The 26,202-nt window shown below is 41.0% G+C and overlaps 1 protein-coding gene across 10 annotated transcripts in view; it reads right to left on the bottom strand.

Annotated features, from left to right (window-relative positions):
- rerea (arginine-glutamic acid dipeptide (RE) repeats a) overlaps window positions 1-26,202 on the bottom strand; it is a 563,072-nt gene that overhangs the window by 447,612 nt on the left and 89,258 nt on the right. Inside the window, exon 1 of one of the 10 annotated variants that reach the window (XM_068017020.1) lies at window positions 1,049-1,135. The exons of the other annotated variants lie outside the window; for them this stretch is intronic. The gene's annotated coding sequence lies outside the window, so the exon portion shown is untranslated. Of the gene's footprint in view, window positions 1-1,048; window positions 1,136-26,202 lie in introns of those variants that run through there. 10 annotated transcript variants of the gene reach the window in all.

Raw genomic sequence — 26,202 nt, 5'->3', positions numbered from 1 at the left:
TGTATTATCAGTCTATTTGTAACTCATTTCTACTTCTCAATGGCTTATGTGATTTCAGCCAACAAAACTGTCCCTTCACTTTACAAGCTTGACACACCAAAATCCCACCTCCTTGCCTGAAAAAAACACATCACATCACACAGGATTAGAAATTACCATCACTTCATGCACAGTACAGGTTTAATTAGAGCATTTTTAAGGGGATAAGTGTGTAAGGTTATTTTCAGTTTTGTTTGCCTTTGGAATGTGGAAATGTGTAGGTAATGCAATATGGTTGCAATGAAACATCAGACATTGAACAGCTTCACCTCAGTAAAACTCTTTCTGCTGTAACTTTTATAGTATGGAAACAGAAAGTTGAGAGAGAGAGAAAAAAAGTCACCCAGCTGCCTTTGCATAACTCCTCATTTGCAGATCATTTGCTCACCCTCCCAGCCACTGTATTTTATACAGAATGTATCCACACACTGAAAACATATAAACTATGCAAATAAACATTTTACAAACTTTACAAAACATTATAAACCCGAAACATTTTCTTTTGCTTTTTCCAATTATGTCTTAGGTATAAAGTTATTTTTGCAAAAAAAAAAAACCTTTTTAGATACATCAATAGATTTGAACATGTTGCAGTCTGTTGCTTTGTATTTGCATATTTCTCAACTTAACTAATTTGCATTTAGACAGAATTGAAAGTCCGTATTTATAGGGATGCTAAAAGTAAACCTGGGTCAGTCAAGGCTCTCTGCCGTTTAAAAGACTTGCTCAGTTAATCGTAGAACACTCTAGTATAGACACCATGCAATTAAAGTAATCATCATGGCCAGGCATGTTCAATATGTCCACCTAAAATCTTTCACAATTCTGAAGACCTGACAATGTAACTGCAGACAGAATGAATGGAAATGCATTGCAAAGCTTAAAAACTCCAGGAGTTCCGTTAACCTAGACTGACAATGACATACTCTAGCAGTACATGCATGGTCTAATTGAGTTACAACTTTAAAACACACTCCTCCAAATCATAGTTTGTAAAGCAATATGTTACCTTTTTGAAGCTTTCCTCTGGCATTTCACCAGAGTTTGTATCTTCTATTGCCACTGCTAATTATCACTGTGGCTTTGTGATGTTTTCAATGTGACTCCCAGACATGTGACAGGAAGTTTGTATGTTTTACAGTATTGTGCCTCCAGCCCAGAGGTACAATTTGATCAGCTGACAGGAACTAAGGGTTTTATTGAGTAGTACTATGTAACTTAAATTTCAAACCAGGTTCATTGGTCCAAATTTTATATTATTGAATCATATTTCAATTATATATTTAATGCTGGCAGTTTGAAGAATGGACCTAATTCTTAATCCTAGAAAAGGAAAACCTTGCTTTGAAGAAGCGTCACCTTATAAAATTCATGGCAAATTAAAGTTGAAAAGCAAAATCCAGAAACAGCAAAACCAAGATGTGTTTTTCTTATCTTAAGTAAATACACAATTAGCACAAAAAGGCATACTGCTTATTGGGAGCAATGTTAAAATAAACAAAATTAATGTACAATCTAGTCTCAAAAGGTCCTGTACCACGAGTGCACTTCACAAAACTCAATAGCTTTTAAATAACCACATGTTTTCAATCATATATTCCTTAGAGATCAGAACATGAATCCAGTACATTATTCATTTGTGTTTTGTAAGTGCACATCATTAACAGCAGTCATAAATCAGATAGTTGCGAGAAACAATATGTATTTAACAAATCAAAATACACCATTTCTTTTGCAAGTAATTCAAAAATCTTGTCCATGTTCAAAACTAGATGAAATGTACTCTTTTTCAGCATCTGCACAAAGTGAATTTTATGAGAACTAATGAAGACATCTGGCAGTTTATTATTGTGCATTTTGTTTCGGGGGATGGTGTGCAAGCATTCGTTGTAAGATGTCCAGGAAGTCTAGCAGTTGTATAAAAACAGCTTCAAACTACAGGTTGCACAGTAACTGTCAAATGCACAAATCCAAAATTTCAACACAAAACAGTATATAAGTTCTAGGTTCTCGCAGAACAAATCCCTTTTTATTTTGTGACTGGAATAGAATTTATGAGAGTCCTTTAAAAGCTTTTTTAATTTCCAAAGCTTCCTAATTTCAGTTTCAACAGTAGTTCAATGACAAATCTATATTTAGTGTGTCTGAAAATTACATACACAAAAAAGCTATATTGCTTCCAGTGATTGAGATTCCAGACACTCCATTACTTTATCTGTTTTCAATACATCAGATAGAGGAACAAATGCAGTCTAAAAGAATGCTGCCTATATGTTTGAGTTACTAAACGGCAGTCTATGCAGAGAATTTTCAACTGAAAGCATTTTTACCAAATAGAGGCACAAGTTTTAATCTAAGGCTTGAACCAGTCATATGCAAAACTAACAATGGCAGAAACCCATAACACAATATTTGTTCACCAAATGATTTACAGTAATCTCCTTTGCATTTAATATTTAGAAGCAGATGTGGAGAGTATAATGAACACCACATGAGCCTGAAAACCCATCTATATTTAAACTCATGGCATTAACCTCCACCCTTGAGGCAGTGGGCAGTGCTGTCTTCAATTAGCCAATTATTTTGCTTCTGTAACAGATATTTGTACCAAACAATTACACAATTTGCTTTTGAACCTGGAACATAACTTGTTATTTTAACCGTTGAAATGCTGCTGCTTTTAACCCTTGAGGAGCTTAATTTCAGTAAATCCCCTCATTTCCCCACAAAAATAAATGCAGACTTTGGAATGGAGAGCACTGTTGTTGCAATGATTTTCAAAAATCCACTGTGACAATTTTAAAACATCTGTAGCAAAGCATGTGATCCAAATTCATTTCAGAGCTTCAGTCTCACGCAGGCTGATTACACTACACGCAAAAGCAAATGTAAAAAGATCCTCAAAAATACGTACTGCTATTTCTATTGAATCATATTTTCAAGAAATAATTTCTGTCCCTGGCTCAGACCAAAACCAATACTGGACATATGTAGGAGACCGCTGACTAGCCAAGTTCAATATACAAGCTGTGCAAACACACACAGCAGTTAATGTTACAGACATTTGTGTACAATCTCTGCCAAACAGATAAAAAAATGACCTTTTAATCACTCAATTTTCAAACTTTACCCAAAAGGTACTCATTAGGAATAAGCACCTTCAATGCAAAACAGATTTTAATAGAAAGCTTTTTCCCCCTCCAGTTCTCCAACCACACAGCATGCAACAAGCTCAATTAGTTTAAATCAGTACTGAGAATTTTAAGCCTTGAAAATAGTTCAACTTTGGCTATCCAAATGAGAGACTTCCCCAGGGTCGGTTTTCCTCTTGGATTTATAGGGGACTTACACAAATAACATCAAAGGATAAACATTTATGGCCACTTAGCTTTTCAGGGGACACTACACACCAAAACATTAGGCCGGGGGGGGGTGGTGGTTTGTGTGTATATATAAGCAGAGAGACAGAGACACTGCAATTAGTACAATGTTAAAATTAATAACTGCCAATCCAGCGGCCCCCCCATTTAAAATTTCTGTAAAACCAATCAGAACAGTCCAAACAGTGGTATAGAGCATTAAACTTTGTACCACAGACTTGTGACAAATGTAGGTTCCATCACTAATCAGCTCAGCCACACCTTATAGTTCATAAGGCCTCATAATGGCTGGCTACGGGGACATAGGCAGCAGGACTGCATCCAATGATCCAACCAGCCTCCCAGAACAGATGGTCCTATTGATAGTGGTTCCACCTCCTAATCCACAGAAATGGACAGCGACCAAGAAGCAATACTCACTTGATTTGCTCCTGTTTACCACACTGAAGATTACACTGGATATTCAAATAGGAATCTCAGCGACAAGGCCATCCAAAGTATTTTCTACAAACAAATACATCTAACCCTGCTCATGTTCCACTACTTCTCTTCCCAATGTTGCTACTCTCCTTCCCAAGGCTAATGCTTCATTACCCACCGTTCTTTTCCCATATAGATAGGACATTTTTAAAAATAAAACTGCAACATGTCATCTGCTGCTAACAAGTTAACTGCTTCTGTACTTCTGAAAAAATGCGTTTGACTTGACCAGCAGTAGATATTCACTACCATCAACTCAATTCCCAGCAGCTCTCACAGACAGCAATGTCCAAAAAGAAACAAAGAGGTCGATAATGCACAGGTAATTAGTGAAATTAATCTTTATGATGGTGGACAAGTTATCCATTTAGGAATGCTTTTGGGAAGATGGTTTGAACTCCTCAACCTTTTAATAAACTTCAAAGGGCACTTTTCCTCCTTCCAACATTTTGGTCTTCAAAAATACTCCAGAATAGAATCAATTTTTTTTTAATTTTATTGTTTGGGCGTGTAAAAGTGCCTAATTTATTTAGTATGTCAAATTGGTAGAAGCATTCATTGAATACCAATTCCTTATCTGGTCTTTAGTCACTGCCTCTTTGTTAACTTGTAATTGTTACGACCAGGTGAGCTCAGGCTCTCCTCCCGACCCTTCCTCTTATTTGACCACAAAAGGGTTTATTCCTTTTAAACTGTGGTTGTGCTTATCACCTGTGAGAGTATTTTACCTTTTTCCTTTCAAAGTCACTCCTGACAACGAAGCCAAGTGCCGCGTCATCAGAATGATCCCCACTGCACACATGCGCAGGACGGTTTCTTCCTGCCAGTGTGGTGCTGTGCATGTGCAGCCTACGTCAGCACCCGGCTTGTCAGGACTAATTCGCACATGAGCTCTAAAACGTCACTGCATGCTGTAACGGGGCCGCTCGCTCCCTGCCTCGCTGCTGCCTTCCCTCAGCCACTCACACTCGCTGCTTGCTCCCTGCCACCTTTCATCAGCCACACGCACCCACCCTAGCCGCTTCCCTGCCCCCTCACCGGCTGCTTGTTGCAGGCCTTGCCGCTTCCCCCCCTCGGCCACTCGCTCCCGCCACTTCCCCTCCCCGGCTGCTCGTTGCAGGCCTCGCCGCTGCCCCCCTCAGCCACATCCTCCCACCCTCGCTGCTTCCCCCACCCATCCCGGCCATTCGTTGCTGGCCTCGCCACTTCCCCCTTTGACCGATCGCTCCCCACTGTGCCGTCCGAAGAAGTGGCAGGGGGCGGGGAACGAGCCGCTGAAGCGGCAAGGCAGGGAATGTGCAGCTGAGGGGTGACAGGGCGACGCAGGAGCCAGCAGCCAAGAAGAGGGAAGCGGCGAGGCCTGCAGCGAGCGAGTGACCGTCGGGGGGGGGGGGGGTAGGCGAGCAGCCGAGGTGGGGAAGCGGCGAGGACGAGAGTGAGTGGCTGAGGGGGGAGATGCGGCGAAGGTGGGTTTGAGCGGCCGAGGGGAGAAGCAGCGAGAGCGGGTGCAAGGGGCTGATGGAAGGTGTGGGGAGCGAGAGGCCGAGGGGGGAGAAGCGGCGAGCAAACGCACTCGGGAGGGAGCGGCGAAGAGAAGAGCGATGGCTTCTATCTGAATTATAGCCCAGAATCCATTTGCACTGCTGTAATTGTGCAAGAGAATTAATCGATGACCTACATGAATCTACTTCCAAAACCAAAATTTTAGAATAATAAGCATCATACAAACAGCAAATTGAAAGATGCCTTACAATGAGATTATTTGGTTCTGTACTAGCACAGGTACTGTTGGGGTGGGAAGGCGGCAGCGTTCACAGCCACTGTAGGGATTTAGGTTTAAGGCTGCATTTACTTTTTGTGATAAATTGAGTAGCGCCTTCTTTATTACTGGCAGCTGCCTGAGACGTTGCAGAAAGTGACGTTTCAGTGGATGAGGTTGCATTTGTGCATGTGCCAGTATTGCGCCTCATAGTGGTTGTGTTGTCAGCAAACACAGCCTTTACTGTGAATGCGAAATAACCAATCGGCCAGGTTTTCTTGAGTTTAGACAAGAAAGGGGTAAGTTTATTATACTTAACAGTCTAGCCCGATTTAAAAATATGCTACACATTCACACACACATTCACATGAGAATCGCACACATAAAAATAGATTACAGAGAGAAACAGATTTGGTGGCTGGATTAAAGTCTAGAATAAATGGCACTTAAATACAGTCTGTGAAGTGGGTGATCCAGTAGTCCTCGGTTGAAGCTGTATTCTTGGACTTCTTAGTTGGTCAAAGTGCACTTTGGCTGGCTTGCTTTGCTCAGAGTTTTCCTGAAGACAGTTGATAGTTGGTAGTTGATTCTCTTCCCCTGGTTGCTGGCTATAGCAGTCTGTAGGCTTGGAGGGTCCCCCTGTCGCAAACGGTGTTTACTTGATGTTTTCTGGCGGGGGGGGGAAAAGAGAGAGAGAGAAGGGAGCAGCAACCTACTCAGCTGCTGTCCACTCACTTACTGCCTGGTTCTCTTACTCCCCTTTGTTTTTCATAAGGTCCAAAGTCTAAAACCCAAAACTTCTCTTAGGTGGGGTTGGCAGTGTTTACTCCCTGGAGGGATGTCTCCATTTATGAATGCCTCGAGGTGGTTTGAAATGTCTCGCTAACGAGGGTGATCTGGCTAATCTACTCAGTTAGCCAAAGCATTGTTCTGGCTGGGCTTCTTGTTTGACTTTTTGTCTCCAGTTCAATCTCCTGGTATTTCAAATGTAAATTGCAGTGGCTATCTTGGCTGCTGGTTTTTTTTTTTTAAAAAGTTAACTTGTAGGATTTTTTCCATTATTAGTCTAAGGTAAGTTTCCAACCGATGAAATTAATATGTCCCATTTGGCATATAGGGTTTTCCTGACATAATCCTAAATGAAACCCCAACATCTCTAATTGGAGTTTTAATTGTTCACTGATTCTTGAGGATTATTGTTTAAGGGGGAATGTCAAAATGAGTTAATTAATGAAACGAGGGTTTAAAACAGGCAAACCATTTTAAAAAGATCAATAAGTAAAACTCAGTCTTACAAACAGCATCTTTAAAAGTGACAAACTACAGATGTAAGCTGTTAAATAACTAATTCAGGACTAATGAAACATCAATAGGTGTAATGGATTATAAGCATTCTTGTGAGAAAGTTAGCAACTGATAACAACGTGTATTAAAAACACAAATCTGTAAATACGCACAATGTTCACACCAAGCATTCTAGTTTTGGATTAATGCTCAAAATTTTCAGTTAAATGAAAGTCAGTTTTTGAAAGTCAATAAATTTGAAGCATTTTTCTCTATAAAAAGGCAACAACATTTGCTGAGATCAAAATTTAAACCAGGGATTTATTCTGATTTATGATCATGCCCTATTCTGTTTTAGTGCAAATGAGGGATAATATGCTTCTAATTACATTTCACAATAGCAGCATAGAAAGTAAAACATGACTATGACTCTAAAACAGAAATCTAAACTTTAAAAAAGAGAAATGTTTAATTTTTTAAAACACAACCCTAACCAGAAAATTCATGTCTATCCATGAGAAACTGGGGCTAGGATCAACAGTTCTGTACAAAGGGTGTAGCTTCTGAGGGAAAAACAGAAAATCAACCTCAACGTAATTGGCATGCTACGAAAAAAAACAATAGTTACTGAAGGCCAATCAATTAAATTAAATTGATATACCAATGTATACACAGTATCTTTCGTTTGTATTGTATTGCTGGCAAATTAATCACAAAGCTAAAAACACACTGAAACATATTAAAGTCAGACTAATGCTTTGATATGAAAATCATGTAGGATTGTTCAGAAAGGTCAAGCCTTTCAATTACTGATGAGAGCTGCACACACTCAGATCGTTCATAATTTATTACAAAAGGAGAGCCTTCTCCAGCTTTTGGACCAAGAACTGTTAGCAGATTCCACACAAGGCTTTTAAAACATTCTATGAGTCTCAATCTAGAACCACGACTTATGTTTTACTTTAATTTTTAAAAAAATATTTCCAATAATACTGAAAATTAGACCTGTAAAATATGTTTTGGGCACTACATCAGCAACCTAAAACCCTTTCGACATCTGCAGGTGCAATTCTACCTAAATTATAACGAATCCATCTCTAACAGTGATTTCTCCTTAACATAACCTGTTTTTTGTTCCTCTCTTTCACTGACCTAACTAGAATGCTCCAACATTTTTAACATTTCTATCGCAGCTAGTGAAGAGTTTAGATGGTCCTCTCTTGGCACCAGTATTTGCCAGAATGGATTTGCACCACTCAAAATCATTTAAATCATAAAATATTCATTAAGAGTTTGGAATATAAAATCCATTGCCAAAGAATATATGCTGTAATCTTATTTTCGAACTATAGTTTTACATAAGATAACCTAGAGTATGGAGTGTGTTACAAGGCAGTAATACACCATAGGGTTAAATGGCATGATAAACTTGACAGAAATTCATCACATCAACTACTAAGAGAGAGAAAAAAGTGTTTTGTCATTACCAGACTACCTACTACTAGACTTATACAAAGAAAGCGATTTACTAGAAAGAAAGCATTCAAGCTAGAAAGAAAAAAAAGACTAGAAAGCCAGAAAAATGCAAGATGCAAAAGATGGCATTTATATAGTGCCTTTCCCGACCTCCAGACTTCCCGAAACATTTTACTGCCAATTGAGTAAACTTACTTTTAATCGAAGTTAGTTTCTTTTTAATTCTTCCTCAAGGTGATACCAGATGATGGTCACCATCAATGGAGCTCCAGCACCTCATCCAAATGGCCATTCTTAACACTGGCATTGTTGAGCTGTTTTTGGAAGATATTGCAACTGCACCTGATCCCATCCTCACTTGACTTTTATTTAAATCCATTCTCAACAACAACTTGTATTTACTTAGTACCTTTAACGTACTAAAACTTGTCCCAAGGCGCTTCGCAGGAACGATATCAAGCAAAATTTGACACATAGCCACAGGAGGAGATATTAGGGCAGAAGTTGGTCAACGAGGTAGGTTTTAAGATGCCTCTTAAAGGAGGAGAGAGAGCTACAGAGGCAGAGAGATTTAGGGAGGGAATTCCAGAGCTTATGGCCTTGGCAGCTGAAGGCACAGATATCATGGTGGAGCAATTAAAATCAGAGATGCTCAAGAGACCAGAATTGGAGGACCGCAGATATCTCAAAGGATTGTAGGGCTGGATGAGATTATAGAGATGGGGATGGACAAGGCCATATAGGGATTTGAAAACAAGGATGAAAATTTTAAAATCAAAGCATTGCTTAACCAGGAGCCAATGTAGGTCAACGAGCAGAGGGCTGATGGGTGAACATAACTTGGTGAGAGTTAGGACATGGGCAGTAGAGTTTTAGATGATCAAGTTTACGAAGGGTAGAATGTGGAAAGCTGGTCAGTAGTCATTTGGAATAGTCAAATCTAGAGGTAACAAATATATGGATGAGGGTTTCAGCAGCAGATGAGCTGAGACAGGGGCAGAGTCAGGTGATACAGGCTGTCTCAGTGACAGCGCTGCTATGTGGTTGTAAACTCATCTCGACATCAAAGGCTGTGAGCAGGCAGGCAATCTGATTCAGCCTCAGATAATGGCCAGGGAGGGGGAGGGGGATGGAGTTGATGGTTAGGGAACAGAGTTTGTAGCAAGGACCAAAGGTAATGGCTTCAGTCCTTTCAAAATTTGGTTGAGGAGAAAATTTCTGCTCATCCAGTACTGGATGTTGGACAAGCAGTCTGACAATTTAGAGATGGTAGAGGGGTTGCGAGAGATGGTGGTGAGGTAGAGCTGTGTGTCATCAGCATACATTTGGAAACTGACATTGAGAAACACAATGATGTCACTGACGGGCAGCATACAGCTGAGGAATAGGAGGGAAACAAGAATAGATCCTTGGTGGACACCAGAGGTAACGATGCAGGAGCATGAAGAAAAGCCATTGCAGGTGGCTCCTTTGGCAATGACTAGATAAATAAAAAAGCACAGTCTCACCCAGTTGGATGACAGTGAAAAGGCACTGGAGAAGAATGGTCAACTGTGTCAAAGGCTGCAGAAGGATGAGGAGGGACAGTTTACCTTCGTCACAGTCAAATAGGATGACATTTGTGACTCTGATAAGTCATTTTGGTACTATGGCAGAGGTGGAAATCTAATTGAAGGAATTCAAACATGGAATTCCAGGTAAGATGGGCACAAATTTGGGAGGCAACAGCACATTCAAGGACTATGGAGAGGAGAAGGGGTTTGGATATCGGGGGCAGGGAGGGGTGGTATTTGCAAGGACAAAGCACAGGTTGTTTTTTTGAGGAGGAGATGGTAACAGCAGATTTGATGGAGAGGTGGAAAGTACTTGAGGAGCGAGAACCATTTCCAATATCAGCCAACATGGGAGCCAGGAAAGCAAGTTCAATGGTAAGCAGTTTAGTGGAATGGGTTGAAGGACGAAGAGGTGGGTCTTGGACAAGATAAGCTCAGAGAGGCCATGAGGGGAAATAGGAGAGAAGCTAGAGAAAGATGCAAGTTCTGGTAAGGGTACTGACTGGGGATCAGGAGTGGGAATCCTGGTTGAACTTTCCTTGTTTTTATCTCCACGAGTTTACAACAATAAGTTAGGTCAACTTTGCTTCTTTGGATGCTGACTTTTCAAAAACAAAAAGTGACTCCTGACAATGCAGCAGCCCGCTGATGTCACCAGAGCGCTCCAAGCTGCGTGCATGCGCAAACGGTCCCGAGCTCTGACATGCTGCGCATGCGCAGCCTACGTCGCGTCTTACCAGGACTAACTGGCGCATGAACAGAAAAACATTCTCCACCCACCCCACCCTCCCTGCCACTCAGCCACTGACTCCAGGCTGTTCGCTCCCCCCCCCAACCCTTGCTCACCCCATGCCACCTCGCTCTCCAGGCACTCGCTCCCCGCTTTCCCAGCCCTCCAGACGCTAGCTCTGGGTTGCACCACTTCTCCCCTCTTGACCACTCGCTCCTACGTTTGATCGTTCCTCAGCGCGCCACCCAAAGAAGCAAGGTGAAGGGTGATGGGGCAATGTAGGAGCAAGTGGCCAAGAGGGGGAAAGCGGCCCGGTCTGGAGCTAGCGTCTGGAGACAGGGGCGGTGGGGGAAGTGGGGAGTGAGCGGCCAGAGAGCGGGAGCAGGGAAGCGGGGAGCGAGTGACAGAAGAGCTGGATGGCACTGAAACCTGAGAATTACGGAGGGTGTGCAGCATTGTCAGAGGTGCAGTCCTTCTGATGAGACGTTAAACGTTCTCTGAGTATCAAACATGGCCATTGTGTGCTGTTTTTCTGTGATAAATTGAACAGCGCCATCTTTAATCCTGGCAGCTGCCTGAACGTCGCAGACAGTGACGTTTCAGTGGAACAGGCTGCATTTACGCATGTGCTAGTACAGCGCCACCTAGTGGTTGTATTGTTAGCAAACGCAGCCTTTCAAAAAAGGTGGGCTTCAGTTCATTTTTCATTTATTGTGGCAAACAGTAAAATTGGGCACCAATTTGCTTGCCGCATCTTACTCATGTCAAGTTTGTTTATAGCTATTTTCTTAAACAATGCAGGATTACAGTGCAATTCATTGGACTACACTTTCCTTTCATTCAGATACAGCCAACATTTTAAACACAAGTGCCAGAACAAGGATTGGGAAAATTTAAAACTTATAAACTATAAACTACAGATTTAAGGTTTTGAGCAAGAGATGCAGGGGAGATGTAAGGAAGAATTTTTTTTATGCAGCGAGTGGTAATGACCTGAAACTCTCCGACTATGAGCATGGTGGAGGCAAAGACAATCAATGATTTCAAAACAAAATTGGATAGACACGTGAAGGAAGCAGGGAGCACTTCCCCGCTTGCAGGGCTACGGGACAGAACAGGGAATGGGACTGGCTGGATTGCTCTACCAAGAGTTGGCATGGACTCGATAGGCAGAATAGCCTCCTTCTGTGCTGTAAATGACTATTATTTGAATTTATATATTGCACTATCATGTCAAACCAACACAAAGCATTTCACATAATTAGTTACTTTTGGACTGCACTGAATGTTACGTAGACAAACATATCAGTTGTTCTGCACCAGGAACATCTCACAAACTACAGTGACTAGCTAATCAGTTTTTTTTTGTGTGTGCTATCAGTTGAGGGAAGCATGTTAGTCAGGACACTGGGACAACTCCTATCTCTTTAAAAAGTACCATGAGGACTTTAGCTTCCAAATGAACCAGTGGAAGAGACAAATGGGACCTTGGTTTAATCTTTTATACAAAGGCACCTACAACAGTGCAGCACTCCTTCAGTGCTGTAGCACAGGAGCATTACCCTATATAATAAGCTCAAGAACGGATTTTGGGCATAAAAGCAAAATCTCTGCCTCACAAGTGAAAGAATTCCAAATGAGTCAAGATGACATTATTGCAAAGGCAAAATACAATGGATGCTGGAAATGTGAGATAGAAACAGAAAATGCTGGAAATACTCCTTTTGCTTGCAAATGTAAGTTATTGAAATAAAATTCTGTAGCCATGAAATTTGATAAGGCCCAAAAAAGGGCTGGAGGATCGTATTGCTCAATTAACCTGTGCCCGTTGCTTTTGATGGAAAGCAGTGCGCAAATTCATGCTACCTGCTTATTTAAATGATATCTGCATGCAGCCAGTGATAAGTGTACTGCTGAATGTCTGTGGGATGTTGCACATTTGAGTAGGGTGTGCAATATCATGGGAGACTAGCATCACTTAAAGGTAAACTGCATACTTAAAGCCAGCCTGCACCTCTTAAAGGAACATGCATTTCAGATGGAGTAGGTCATGAAAGTGGTTGGAGAAGAGTGCCCAAGCATGAAGAACACTGAATAATGACGCAAAAGGGTAGAAAGTGTGCTCCAAGGTTCTGCAACACAGCACTGGAGGCCTTGGTGCAGGAGGTGGACTGGTGGAGAAAGATCCTCAATTCACAGGGGACCAGGAGGCCCTCCATAAAGACACTGTGAAGGCAGTGGGAGCAGACAGCCATCACAATCAATGCCAGCAGTCTAGCCGAAGACCTGGATGCAGTGCCGCAAGAATGTCAATAACCTCACATAAGCGATCAAGGTCGTGAATGCATCTTCAAATGCCATATCCCTAGAAGTGAACAACTAGAATCCCAAATTGCTTAATTCACCAACCCACCCTTCACTCACCTACCAATAACCTCCATCAACTGTGACTCTTATTTTACATTCAAAGCTTTAACTTGTCCTCACACACTTAGCACTGCTGCAAGCCTCACACCCACATCTTACAGCCTGCACACATTGCCTGTAATTCAAGCATGCATGCCACAACACCCAAACACTTCTCTCACTCTTGTGGGACAAGGTGGCACACAACCACAACCAGTGGAGGAAAGGCACGGCTGCATATTCTTACCCCAATGGAGGAGACAGTGCTTGCCATTATTGAAGCAGCAGGGCTGAAACCAAAGATGATAGTATGCTCATACTTAATCCTTCTTCTCACAAGCCATTGTCCCCTCATTCCACAATCTCTTCTGATTCACAAGCTGCAGATGGTCTAAGCATGCACCTTTTGCTTTCCCCCGCTTCCCTCACCAAGACCCTACCCTTATGCTTTTTCCCTTCAGATACCCAAGAATTACAAGCTGGCCAGACAGTGGTGCAGGAGCAAGAAGTGAAAGAGGAAGAAGAAATTGATGAAGAAATACCATCATTCAATCTCACACTCATGGCCACCAGCTCAGATACCGACACTGCATGTACTTCAGAGGGTAGTTTCGAGGCAAGATCTGCATGTGGTGAGACACCGGACATAGTTGCCCTGCTGCCGGTGGGGATGGGGGAGAATGGCAGGAGGCAAGGCTGCACATGAGTTTTGCTGCAAAGGACTCAGATGAGGACTTCAATGGGGTGGCTTACAGAATAAGGCTAATCGGTATTGTTATGGCACAACTGCTCAAGACAAGACCCCAATAAAAAAAAAAATATATATATATATATATAATTCTGACTGTGGTGGGAGCAACGCACTGTCAATTCAGTCCTGCCGCTCCACAGGTCGCATCCAAATCACAGAAAGCCACAGCCGAATTGAAACAATCTAATAACCCCCAAATGAGGCAAACCAAACCAGGTATCTTTAGATAGCAACAAATTAACTGTGCATTTAAAAAAACTAAAATCTTAAACGCTACTCAGATAAACCAATATATAAAGACCTTATAGCTTAAAGAATCTAATTCCCGCATTCGCATATACCCAAACTAATAGTGTTTTTGTTGTTAAATTAGCTGTCCGAAAAAATTGAAATAATAGTCTTTTCAGATTACGCTCCTGACGAAATGGAATCTTCAATGTAGAAGCAGTCCAAGGTTGCTTGAAGTCATCGCAGCTGTCCGATGGGAAAAAACAAGTTCTTCAACGATAGGAAATTCAGTAGTCTAGTTCAGCAGTTGAAGTGTTACTCTTTTTACAGCGATGAACACAGCAGATCAAAAATTCGGTACCACTTTCAAAAGAATCAATCTGGCTTAACGTTTAGAATTTTGAGGGATAAATAAACAAACTAAATTTTCTTCCTTCAGTTTAACTAGTCTGAGAGCTCTCCTTTCAGGTGCTAACACACATTTGTGTCAACTGTTTCTGCAAAGTCAGTTTTTCAAAGTCAAACGGCAACATTGTATGTCCTATTGTCCCTCTCTGTATGGTTGTATCCAGGCAACCAAGATGCACCTTCCTTTGCTAACTTCTGAAGCTGGCTGCCTTAAAGAAGTACTGATCATTTACAGCCTTAAAGGTACACCGCATATTTCCCGAGGAGAAAAAAAAACAGGATATTGACAGTATACACACACAAAGATGCTTGGTGCATTGGCAGGCCTGCCACAAAATCTTGCACAGCATGGAAGTGGTGGACAAGTCCATTACCATACTTATGGACCCAACCCTGATGTATCGTCTGATGCCCCATATCTGAGTTTCCATTGCAGCACAAGCAGAAGCAACCCAACAACTGAGCACTGCAGTGGAAGCTCAGAATGAATTCATGCAAGTTTAGCTTGTTGCCACACACGTTCAGGTGGCTGTTGTGGATACCAGTGTGCAAAGGGGTTTACAGTGTCTCACAGCAGTCCAGCAATCTATCTTCCAGGATTGCTGAGGCATCTCTGCAAACATCTGGTACATGCTAACAACCTACCCAAAATGTTGCCAGTACAACCGCACCGGAAGTGTGCATGCACGATGCGGACACATTTTGATATCAAAACGGCACCTGTAACGCCAAAATTACGAGCGCTACAAAACCAGATTTTGTGGCCTGCAAGTCTTTGAAAATATTCACGAACCTATTGCATTATCCAGCACGGTATAGTTTGCATTAATATGATAGTTAAACATAAGAACAGCTCATTGAGACTGTAATTGAGACATTGAGAATTTTCAAGCATAGTAATTTAAGTAACATTACATTCCAGTTAGATAAAGAAACCAGCACTGCTGCTAACTGAAAACTTTAAGATACTGCACATTTCTTTTGTGTCATATCAGATTCTAGTCAGTGAAGTAGCTTGGCTATTTATGCAAATTTAGTCCAGTATCCTTATAACCAACCCTTTACATGGAGTTATGTCTTAAACATAACCACAGCAGAAATCTTGACTGCACCAAGAAATGTGCAAGCAGTCTAATTTTACATTCCTTCTCTCAATAATGTATTAGTTACAATAGAATTACAAAATAGGAACATTATACAACTCTCCAATCATTAACTAAATCCCACTTCACCAAAAAAGTGTTATTTAGTGGATATATAAGAAAAAGCAGCTCTATTAGCTCTTATTAGCGAGAGACAGCATGGTTTCGTGAAGGGGAGGTCATGTCTTACTAATTTGATTGAGTTTTTTGAGGAAGTGACGAAGATGATTGATGAGGGAAGGGCGGTGGATGTTGTCAATATGGACTTTAGTAAAGCCTTTGACAAGGTCCCGCATGGCAGACTGGTGCAAAAGGTGAAGTCACACGGGATCAGAGGTGAGCTGGCAAGATGGATACAGAACTGGCTCAGTCACAGGAGACAGAGGGTAACAGTGGATGGGTGTTTTTCTGAATGGAGGGATGTGACTGGTGGTGTTGCGCAGGGATCAGTGCTGGGACCTTTGCTGTTTGTAGTATATATAAATGATTTGGAGGAAAATGTAGGTGGTCTGATTAGTAAATTTGCAGACGACACAAAGGTTGGTGGAGTTGCGGATAATGATGAGGATTGTCAGAGGATACAGCAGGATATAGATCGGTTGGAGACTTGGGCGGAGAAATGGCAGATGGAGTTTAATCCGGACAAATGTGAGGTAATACATTTTGGAAGGTCTAATGCAGGTGGGAGGTGTACAGTAAATGGCAGAACCCTTAGGAGTATTGACAGGCAGACAGATCTGGGCGTACAGGTCCACAGGTCACTGAAAGTGACAACGCAGGTGGATAAGGTAGTCAAGAAGGCATACGGCATACTTGCCTTCTTCGGTCAGGGCATAGAGTATAAAAATTGGCAAGTCATGTTGCAGCTGTACAGAACCTTAGTTAGGCCACGCTTAGAATAGTGTGTGCAATTCTGGTCGCCATACTACCAGAAGGACGTGGAGGCTTTGGAGAGGGTACAGAGGAGGTTTACCAGGATGTTGCCTGGTCTGGAGGGCATTAGCTATGAGGAGAGGTTGGAAAAACTCAGATTGTTTTCACTGGAACGACGGAGGTGGAGGGGCGACATGATAGACAAAGTTATGAGCGGCATGGACAGAGTGGATAGTCAGAAGCTTTTTCCCAGGGTGGAAGAGTCAGTTACTAGGGGACATAGGTTTACGGTGAGAGGGGATGTGCGAGGCAAGTTCTTTACACAGAGGGTGGAGTGCCTGGAACTTGCTGCCAGGGGAGGTGGTGGAAGCAGATACGATAGCGACGTTTAAGAGACATCTTGACAAATATATGAATAGGAAGGGAATAGAGGGATATGGGCCCCGGAAGTGCAGAAGGTGTTAGTTTCGGCAGGCATCAAGATCGGCGCAGGCTTGGAGGGCCGAATGGCCTGTTCCTGTGCTGTACTGTTCTTTGTTCTTTTGTTCTTTGTTCTAGTAGGCTGATACTGAACACCCAACCCAAGCACTTCCATTACGAATACATACAGCATACTGGATTTGCATATTTAGCCATTTATAATTTAATACTGAAATTATGGAACATACCAGATAGAAAAACTACCACTCAGGAATTATCCTTTGTTAAGCTCCAAACAAACATCAGCTTATTACTTTTTATTGCTAATGTGTACTATTCAATATAAAGCATGCAATCTTGTTTGCACATACTAGATATATACTGGTCCTGATAATGTACCATACCATAGACCTAAATGGCCTGGGCCCAAGCCAATCTGTTACAAAAGAGGATAGCTGCTGGATATCAGAAGAAAATAATGAGGTCCACTGCAATACTGTGCATGCTAATGAGAATCAACGCAATCACTACTGACAAGATAAATCATGCAGAAAATGCACATATTTCTCAGAAAAATAATAAACTTGATTTGAAGCACGATCAACCATAAACTGGCAGTCAACAAAGATACCATGTTAGAACTACATATACACAAGGCCTGATGCACTTCCAGTATGAAAAGCGCAGAACAAATTTAACTCCTTTGTAAATTTATGCAACTTATCCCTTCAGTTAAGAGGTCATATACAATGATACACTTTAACACAGATATAAGCAGCCCACTACCAACTCTATTTCCCTCATATCATCTTTCTCAAACATGCAGCCTTAACTTGTATTGAACAAAACTCTTCTTCTACCATTAAAAAAATCTCAATCTTACAATTAAATGCTGAAACTACATTTTCATAATACAAACACCTAATCCTAATACCATCCTCACATCCGACATCTTCCAGCAGGTATCAATGGATAATGACCTCAAGTTTCCCAACCCAAAACCGGAGGTGATGAGACAGATTTTTAACACCTTAATGATCTTTCTAGTGTGTACAGCTCAGCTACTCATTGGATAAATGTGCTGATAATTAGGAGAGCCCTATTATTCTAAACACATAATGAATTTATTGCCTGAGTCAATAGGTGTCAGCCAACTTGCTCATGAACCCTGTAACACCTTCAGCTTCTAAAAAATCATTAGCATTGCATGTACTTTACAGAAATAATGTATTCTTCAGGTACCAAAGAGTAGAACATTTTAGATCAGTTTTAAATTGTCAGAAGGTGGAATCTAAATTGGCAATTCAACCTTTCCTAACAGAAAAGCAAGAACAATCCAAAGTTCAGGGCTGTCTTCCAAATGGTCACATCTAGCAATGTAAAAATAGAATGTACCCAGCGATCCAATGGTGGAGTTAGTCGGTACTCATGGTTTATGGCCTCAAAGCTCAAACCTCAGGGAGCTTCCAAATCTGCACAAACAGTTCTCTTGGTAAACCACTGATTAATGCAACAAGTAGGGGTGTTACGGGGGGGGGGGGGGGGGGGGGTGGAGGGGGTGGAGAAAGAAGGAAAGAGCAGAGGAAAGGGATCATTGTCCAGCAATCCCTGCAAGTATGCACTTGTGAATATTGAGACGAACAGGATCTGGCTCAGTTGTTACCCAGAACCCTTTTACTTTATATATTAAATACCAACAGTACTGAGCTCGAGGTACTTCGCTCATCGAATAGGATGGTGAAGGAGAGCCCAAAATATGGAGCGTTACTCCAACTATTTAGGAAGACCAAATAAAAATGTAACTCCGATTTTAAACAAGCCACCAAGTAGAACATGCACATCTGGAGAATATAAATAGATGAGGTAAATCTGAAGATTTAGATATTTCAATGGATGATTCCTGTACAAAAGATACACAATGGAATGCTGCTGAGCTACAAAACTATTTTGGGCTATCTAAACTTAAATGTAGGGATATAGGACAGATTCACATAACATTAGCTTCAGGACAAAATAGTCTTACCTCAGGGACTTAAAAGTATAAAGGTTTTAAAAACACCTACTGCTTGAAAATCAGAGCAGGTTAAGAGTTTGGCTAATGCAAATAGATAGGGTTCTTTTGAAAGCAAAATATTGCAGATGCTGGAAATCTGAAATAAAATAGAAAATGCTGGAAATACGCAGCAGGTCAGGCAGCATCTGTGGAGAGACAAACAGAGTTAATGTTTTAGGTCAATGACCTTTCATCAGGTCCTTCTGAGCCTGGAGGTCAGTCTCAAAGTGAGAGATGGCAGAGGATCTACTTCCCATATTTTACTGAACTTCTAAATGAGGAAAGCATCCTTCGAGACTCCTTTTTGAAAACAATTTTTTTTTAAACGAGCCTGTTAATTTTATGTTTGGCAACTTTGATTCTCCCCCTTCCGTCAACCCCTGTCTCTCTGTTTATATGTTAACGCCACTTGAGGAAAGTAGCTTGGGATGCACAAGCCTAAAGAAACTTAGAGAAACAAAGAAATTTAACATATGCATAGATGAACACTACTGCAGGAATTTTACTATAATTGATTAACTCATCGCCATAATGTTGCACTTTAAGTGCAGCCCCACCCACATTTCTGTAGTAATTTGAATAAAGAGCATTTAGGTAGTTTCAGTAGTCTGCATTTTGCATCTTCTACAAAGCCAGCCAATAGGTACCAACTCTCAACTTTGATGGCTCGACTCTCAGACCTTCATCCACTGACGTTCTTAGGTGTGTTGCCTCTTTCCCAATTCTCTTCGACTGTGAATGTTTACTCCATAAAGCAGTTCCCCTTTTGTGGCAGGAAACAACTGTTAACTTTCTTTAAAGTCTGCTGCTTTTTTTCCCCAATAGCTGGGGAAGCTCCAACAGCTTCTTGCTCTCCTGGACAGGATACAAGAAAAAAGTCCCCCGACAGACAATCCCTTTATCATGAGCATCCAATCTCCTTCCCAACAGTTGCTTTTACACTGGATTAAGTCAGCTCCGCCACCTGATAGTCACGCAAAAGGCAGCAACCCCAAAGAAATGTTTTGACCTGACCTAGGGACTGCACCATAAAGGTTAACTTGTCTGTTCTGTTCACAGATACTAATCGATCTGCTGAGTGTTTCAAGCATTTTCTGTTTTTGTCCCAAAGAAAACATGCCAGATTAACCAAGGTTAGCAACCAAGTAGTTTGATGTCAGCAGTAGGGAAAATGTTAGAATCTATTATAAAGGATGTGATAACTGGAAAATAATATGACTGGGCAGAGTCAACATGGATTTATGAAAGGGAAATCATGTTTGGCAAACCTGTTAAGAGTTTTTTGAGGATGTTACTTGTAACATAGATAATGGATGTGGTCAATTTGGATTTTCAGAAGGTCCCACACAGGAGATTAGTGAACAAAATTAGAGCACATGGTATTGGAGATAATATACTGCTATGGATTGAGAATTGGTTAACAGATAGAAAGCAGAGATGGTAGACTGTTACTAGTGGGATACCATAAGGAGCAGTGCTTGGGCCACAGCTGTTCACAATCTATATAAACGATTTGGATGTGGGGATCAAATGTAATATTTCCAAATTTGCTGATGACACAAAACTAGGTGGGAATGCAAACTAGGTGAGGAAGATGGGCAAGAACATGGCAGATGGAATATAATGCAAGTGTGAAATGATCCACTTTGGAGAAAAACTGAAAGGCAATGTATTTCTTAAATAGTGAAAGGTTGGGATGGGTTGATGTCCAAAGGGACCTGGTGTCCTTGTTCAAGGGTCACTAAAAGCTAGTATGCAGGTACAGCAAACAATTAGGAAGGCAAATGGTATGTTCGCCTTCATTGCAAGGGGATTTGAGTACAGGAGTAAAGATGTCTTGCTGCAATTGTATAGAGTCTTGGTAAGAACGTACCTGGCGTACTCTGTACAGTTTTGGTCTCCTTATCTAAGGAAGGATATACTTGCAATAGAGGGAGTGCAGCAGAGGTTCACCAGTCTAATCCCTAGGATGGCAGGATTGTCTTATGAGGAGAGATTGCAGAAACTGGGTCTATATTCTCTGGAGTTTCGAAGAATAAGAGGTGATCTCGTTGAAACTTACAAAATTCTTACAGGGCATGACAGGGTAGATGTGGATAGGATGTTTCCTTTGGTTGGTGAGTCTAGAACACAGTCTCAGAATAAGGGGCAGGCCATTTAAGACAGAGATGAGGAGGAATTTCTTTACTCAGAAGGTGGTGAATCTGTAGAATTCTCTATGCCAGAGGGCTGTGGAAGCTCAATCACTGAGCATGATCAAGACAGATATCGATAGATTTCTGCATACTAATGACCTCAAGGGATATGGGGATAGTGGGGAAAAATGGCGTAGAGGTAGATGATCAACCATGATCTATTTGAATGGTGGAGCAGGCTCGACAGGCCAAATGGCCTTCTCCTGCTCCTATTGCCTATGTTCCTATATCATTTCCAGTAACCAGCCTTCGTAATTTATTTTGGGGTTGTTACTAGCTGTGCAAGAAAATGTGTGAGGAGCCAGCAGCACAGGCCCAGACCTTGTGCCAGTGTAAAATCAGATTTTCTCCGCTCTATTTTGTCAATATTGCTATGTTCATTATTCCTCTGAACTTGCCTTCCCCCCTCCCATGCTCTAAATACATTGTCCATGCTCCCCCTCCTCCCTATATTTTCACCGTGTTGCAGTCATTTATTTCTGCTCGAACTCATTTAATTCCAGGTCCTGAAAACTGTGGCACTCCGAAACTTCAACATCTGACATTTAAAAATGCCAAATTTGCCAACAAATTATTCTAATTACTTCATCTTCTATCCTAATCTTTTCAGTCTTGATGTCCAGTGGTGTGGATCATTCGCCCTTAACCCAGGTTTCTCAATAAAAAATGCTGTCCAGTTGTCTGATAATCTGCTCCCGAGAGCTGGTAAGTACAGCTGCCATTGGTGCAAAGCAAGTCCACATATTAATACAGAGTGTCCACCGACTCACTATGATCAGTACCCAGGAGGTCCACTAATTGCTTAAGACAGAAATACAGCAGTCAGAAAAAATAAAAGCAGTGCTCAAATTAATTCAAAATTACTTGTGAATGTTTTCCTTTTAAAAAAGGCTCTTAACAGAAAGACTTCCTCATCAAAACACTCAATGGAAGCCAAATCACAGCACTATCATTTCTCACCTTGATGATTACAAATCACATGCAAAAAATGAAACAAGTTAGTGCAAATTTCTTACACTAAAGCAAATGTCTGCAGTCCTACAAACAAAAGCCAGCGAATAAAAAGACAAAAGACTAATTTTCATTCCATCCAAAAATTCTACTGCAGATAAATATGCATACAGATTTCACTCACTATGCTTGGGTATAAAAAGCAGTGAACCAAGCTATAGAAATGTAGCTATTTATAGCAGCAATTCACCTTGATTGGCACGTTGGCAGTAAAAACGCTAATATTACAATTCTAACAATAATCCACCAATAAAAACAGAATTAAATTATGTGCAGAGCAGCACTCCTACGGGCCCTCCTGGGCTTTTGAATGCGGGCAGATTGAGCTGTCGTTTCCTATTCCTGATTATCTGCCATTTGATTTCAATATCCCAGAATTTCTTAGACAAACGATATACCAATTGGAGTAATGAACTCAATCTCTCCTGCCTTCCATCCTATTGCAGACCTTCCCTTTTTTTCTCCCCCGCCCCTTTCCCTGCCTCTGTACTTGCTTAAAACGTGCTTACATCTCTTAACCTTTTCCAGTTCTGACACAAGGTCATGGACCTGAAACGTTAGCTCGGTTTTTCTCTCTCCGCAGGTGCTGCCAGACCCACTGAGTATTTCCAGAATTTTCTGTTTTCATTTCAATGTTGTTTCTGTCGCTTATGTTAATTGTGAAAGAGGTAGGTTGAGAGCTCTGTGGACCAAATATTTCACACAAAGTAACTTAAAACCAGACCCTCTGAAGGAGGCGGAGTAAATTATGCAGTACAGATCAATGAAAAAAAAACTGCAAATTCTGAAAATCGTACAACAATACGATTTGCAAAAATACTACTGGCTCATCAGCGACTGAAAAGCAAAAAACAGTCACGAAATGCACAGACCATTCGTCAAAATGGCTTGCTGTTTTGAAGGGTCTACACCCAAGACATCTATCTTTTCAGATGCTGACGGGCCAGAAGTGTATTTGCAGCAGTCTGCTTTAATTTCAGATGCAAATAATGCTATCAGATCAGAAAAAAAGACATACTTAAAAAAATGCCTCCTTTTAAGGTTAATTATCAGTACAATTCTAGTGACAGCATAAATGCAGCTTAAATCCAGAGTCAGGTTGGGCCTTAATTCTGCATTTACACTGCTCAAGAGTTGGTACAAGTGGAAAAAACACTTTACAGATGCCAAATTTGTAACATAAATGCACCCTTAGAAGCACTATATGTTTACAGTAATAGCCCCATCATTTTATTTTATGAAACAGCAGTGCGCAGTCACTCTTTGAAGACTGCAATTAAATTTCTACATTTTCCTTCAAGTTTTCTAAGAGAATGTACTTTGCACCAGGGAAATACAAACAAGTTGCTTGATCAAATTGTTGCTAACGGGTAGTATTTCCCAATAGTGGATGATGAACACTTTTTCAGTGAAATCAATTGTTTTGGTTCAGAGGATTCAGAATTTATCTTTAAGTAAACTGTTGAATCCTACTGTACCATATACCACACAACATGCTGTAATGGGGAAAACTCAGCTTAAATAAGTAACCAGAACCAGTGTAACTGCCATGAACCATAAACAGTGTGTGTAACCCATGAAAACAGCTTGAGCAACAGACAAATTCTGCACACAACAGAAGAATGGACAAAAAGAAAGAAAAAAAATACATTAACTAGAGGGATATTTAGTGACATTAGGATGTTGATTATTTAATTCCCCATGCAGTATCAGAAACTGTACTGTAATGTCTCTGCTCTCCTCCAACAAGCAAAAAGTGTAGCCTAATTACTACACTTGTTGAGAATCTTACAATCAGGCCCAGTGAAAAACAAACCATTTTCCAGTTTATAAATGAGGTATAAATCACCGAAACAAGGAGGGTGCAGGCACCTGACTCAAGAGTGGATGGAAGACGATTGCGTACAAACTGTGTAAGTCTGTGCTGATTGAATGTGTAATTTATCTTCAGAATTACCTTGTACTTGTTCTAAGTACAAAGTTTAAACAGAAAAACCTGCTGCAACATGCAAAATCTAAATAGCTAAAGAACAAAACACAGTTGCAACAACAAAACAAACTTGAATGGCAGTAACTGGACTATTCTAGCAGAAAAAAAACTTCAACACTAAACATAAGACTGTGTACATTACACAGAATAGCTGACCTGGATAGCATGCCACTAGGGCTGTAACACAATCAAGGGAATCAAATGACTTTGAACTGTGAGCAAACCACCTCATTGTGGGGTAACCTCAAAGCAAAAAAAAATCATAATCGGAGTTGTGAATCTGCAAAATAAACTACCAGCAAACACAATGAATATTTAATATTTTATAAATCATTCAAGAGGGAGTGAGGAACCTCGACGAAGATTGGATGGATGATAACACACACCAAACTATGTGCAGTCCATGCTGATTAGAAGTCCAATCTGCTGACAGAAAATAAATTGCTTCCATCTTAGGAATCGCCACACCACAAATTCATCTTCGCACTTCTTGTACAAGGTTTAAGCAGAAAAACTTACAAAAAAGAAACTAGAGCTTTATAAAAGCTTTTGAAATTCGAAGTGATCAGTCAATGCTATCTTTCCTATCAATAGAATGTGCGCACTGGAACTGAAGGAATGAGTGACAAGAAAACCACTTATAAAGAGAGGATACACACCAGGGAGCTGTTAGATATGACATTAGTTATCCAATGGGAAGACCAATAAACACCCAAAGTCAACAATAAGTTATGATACAGGGTCGGTCTGTTAGATAAACGTCTCCTTTATGGGTTTGAACAGATTTAACATTTTCCAACTCAGAATAGGTCAATGTTGGAATAAAAGTAGTGGCCGACACCAAAGTATGTGGAGATGTCAGAGACAATGGGATTTCCTCTCAAAAAGAAAAATATTAACGCTGCAGTCGTTATCAGGGTATGAGTCCAAGGATTGTTTGAATTGGCTCAGTGTGGTCTCATGTTCATCAGTGGTAATTTATTATTTCAAACATTAATTTAACTCAATGACTTGTGAAGCACAACTGATGAGAAGATAGACAAGATTCATTAATAAGCACTTTGTGCTATGCCAAAATATAAAGTATAACAGTTGTGAGAAAAACATTTTTCCATGAGGTGTCCACAATGCAGCCCACAGAAAGGAATAACATGTGGAAGAAACCATACCTACAGATGTTTTCTCCTCTATGCATATGCAAGACTCCCCACCATTGGGGAGAAAATGTATTCCTTATATACTACCTAGCATGGTCTAGTGTATAATCCTTTTTTTTTAAAAAGTTGTATTTCTGATATGAAAGCTTATGGCAAAACTACAACAACTGGTATTCATATAACACCTTTAATGGAGTAAACTGCTCAAGGTGCTCCTTGAACAGAGCTATAGCGAGATAGAAAAGATGACTGGAAGCACAATTGAAAACATAGATTTTGAGGAGGTTGTTAACGGCAGGGAGAGAAGTAACAAAGCAAAAAAGTTTAGGAGAGTCGAGTTTCAGAGAGTAGAGTTCAGCCAAGACAGCTGACAGTTCTGCTAATAAAGGGAAAGTAGAGGGGTGCACAGGAGACAAGAGTCAGAGGACTGAAGAATACAAGCCGGGTATAGGGTTTCAGAAGTAGCATACAGCAAGGCAATGAAAGCATTTGAGTAATGATTTTGAATTCAGTGTACAAGGGAACAGGGAAACAATAGAGGTTGAGAAAGACTAGAATGTGGAGCAAGCAGGATTCGGTTTTGGTCAGGAAGCACAGAGATTTATACAAATTGGAGTTTGGACAGGGTGACGCTCAGGGGGCCACAGAGGAAAGTATTTGAGGAGGCAAAGCCTAAGCTAACAGCATGGATAAGCCTGCATTGGCAGTGAGGGATAGCGAGCAATGTTGTGGGGGGGCAAAGTAAGTGCCCTTGGTAATGGTTAGAACATGGAGTTTAAAGCTGACCTTCTGGTCAAATAGGACACCAAAACTGTGAACTAACTGGTGTAACCTAAGCAAACAGCAAGAAGGGGGTGGCATCTAGGG

This window comes from Heterodontus francisci, chromosome 37, assembly GCF_036365525.1.
Source record: "Heterodontus francisci isolate sHetFra1 chromosome 37, sHetFra1.hap1, whole genome shotgun sequence".
Lineage (NCBI taxonomy): Eukaryota > Metazoa > Chordata > Chondrichthyes > Heterodontiformes > Heterodontidae > Heterodontus > Heterodontus francisci.
Note: the sequence above shows the minus strand (reverse complement) of the source record. Positions and strands in the feature narration are given on the sequence as shown.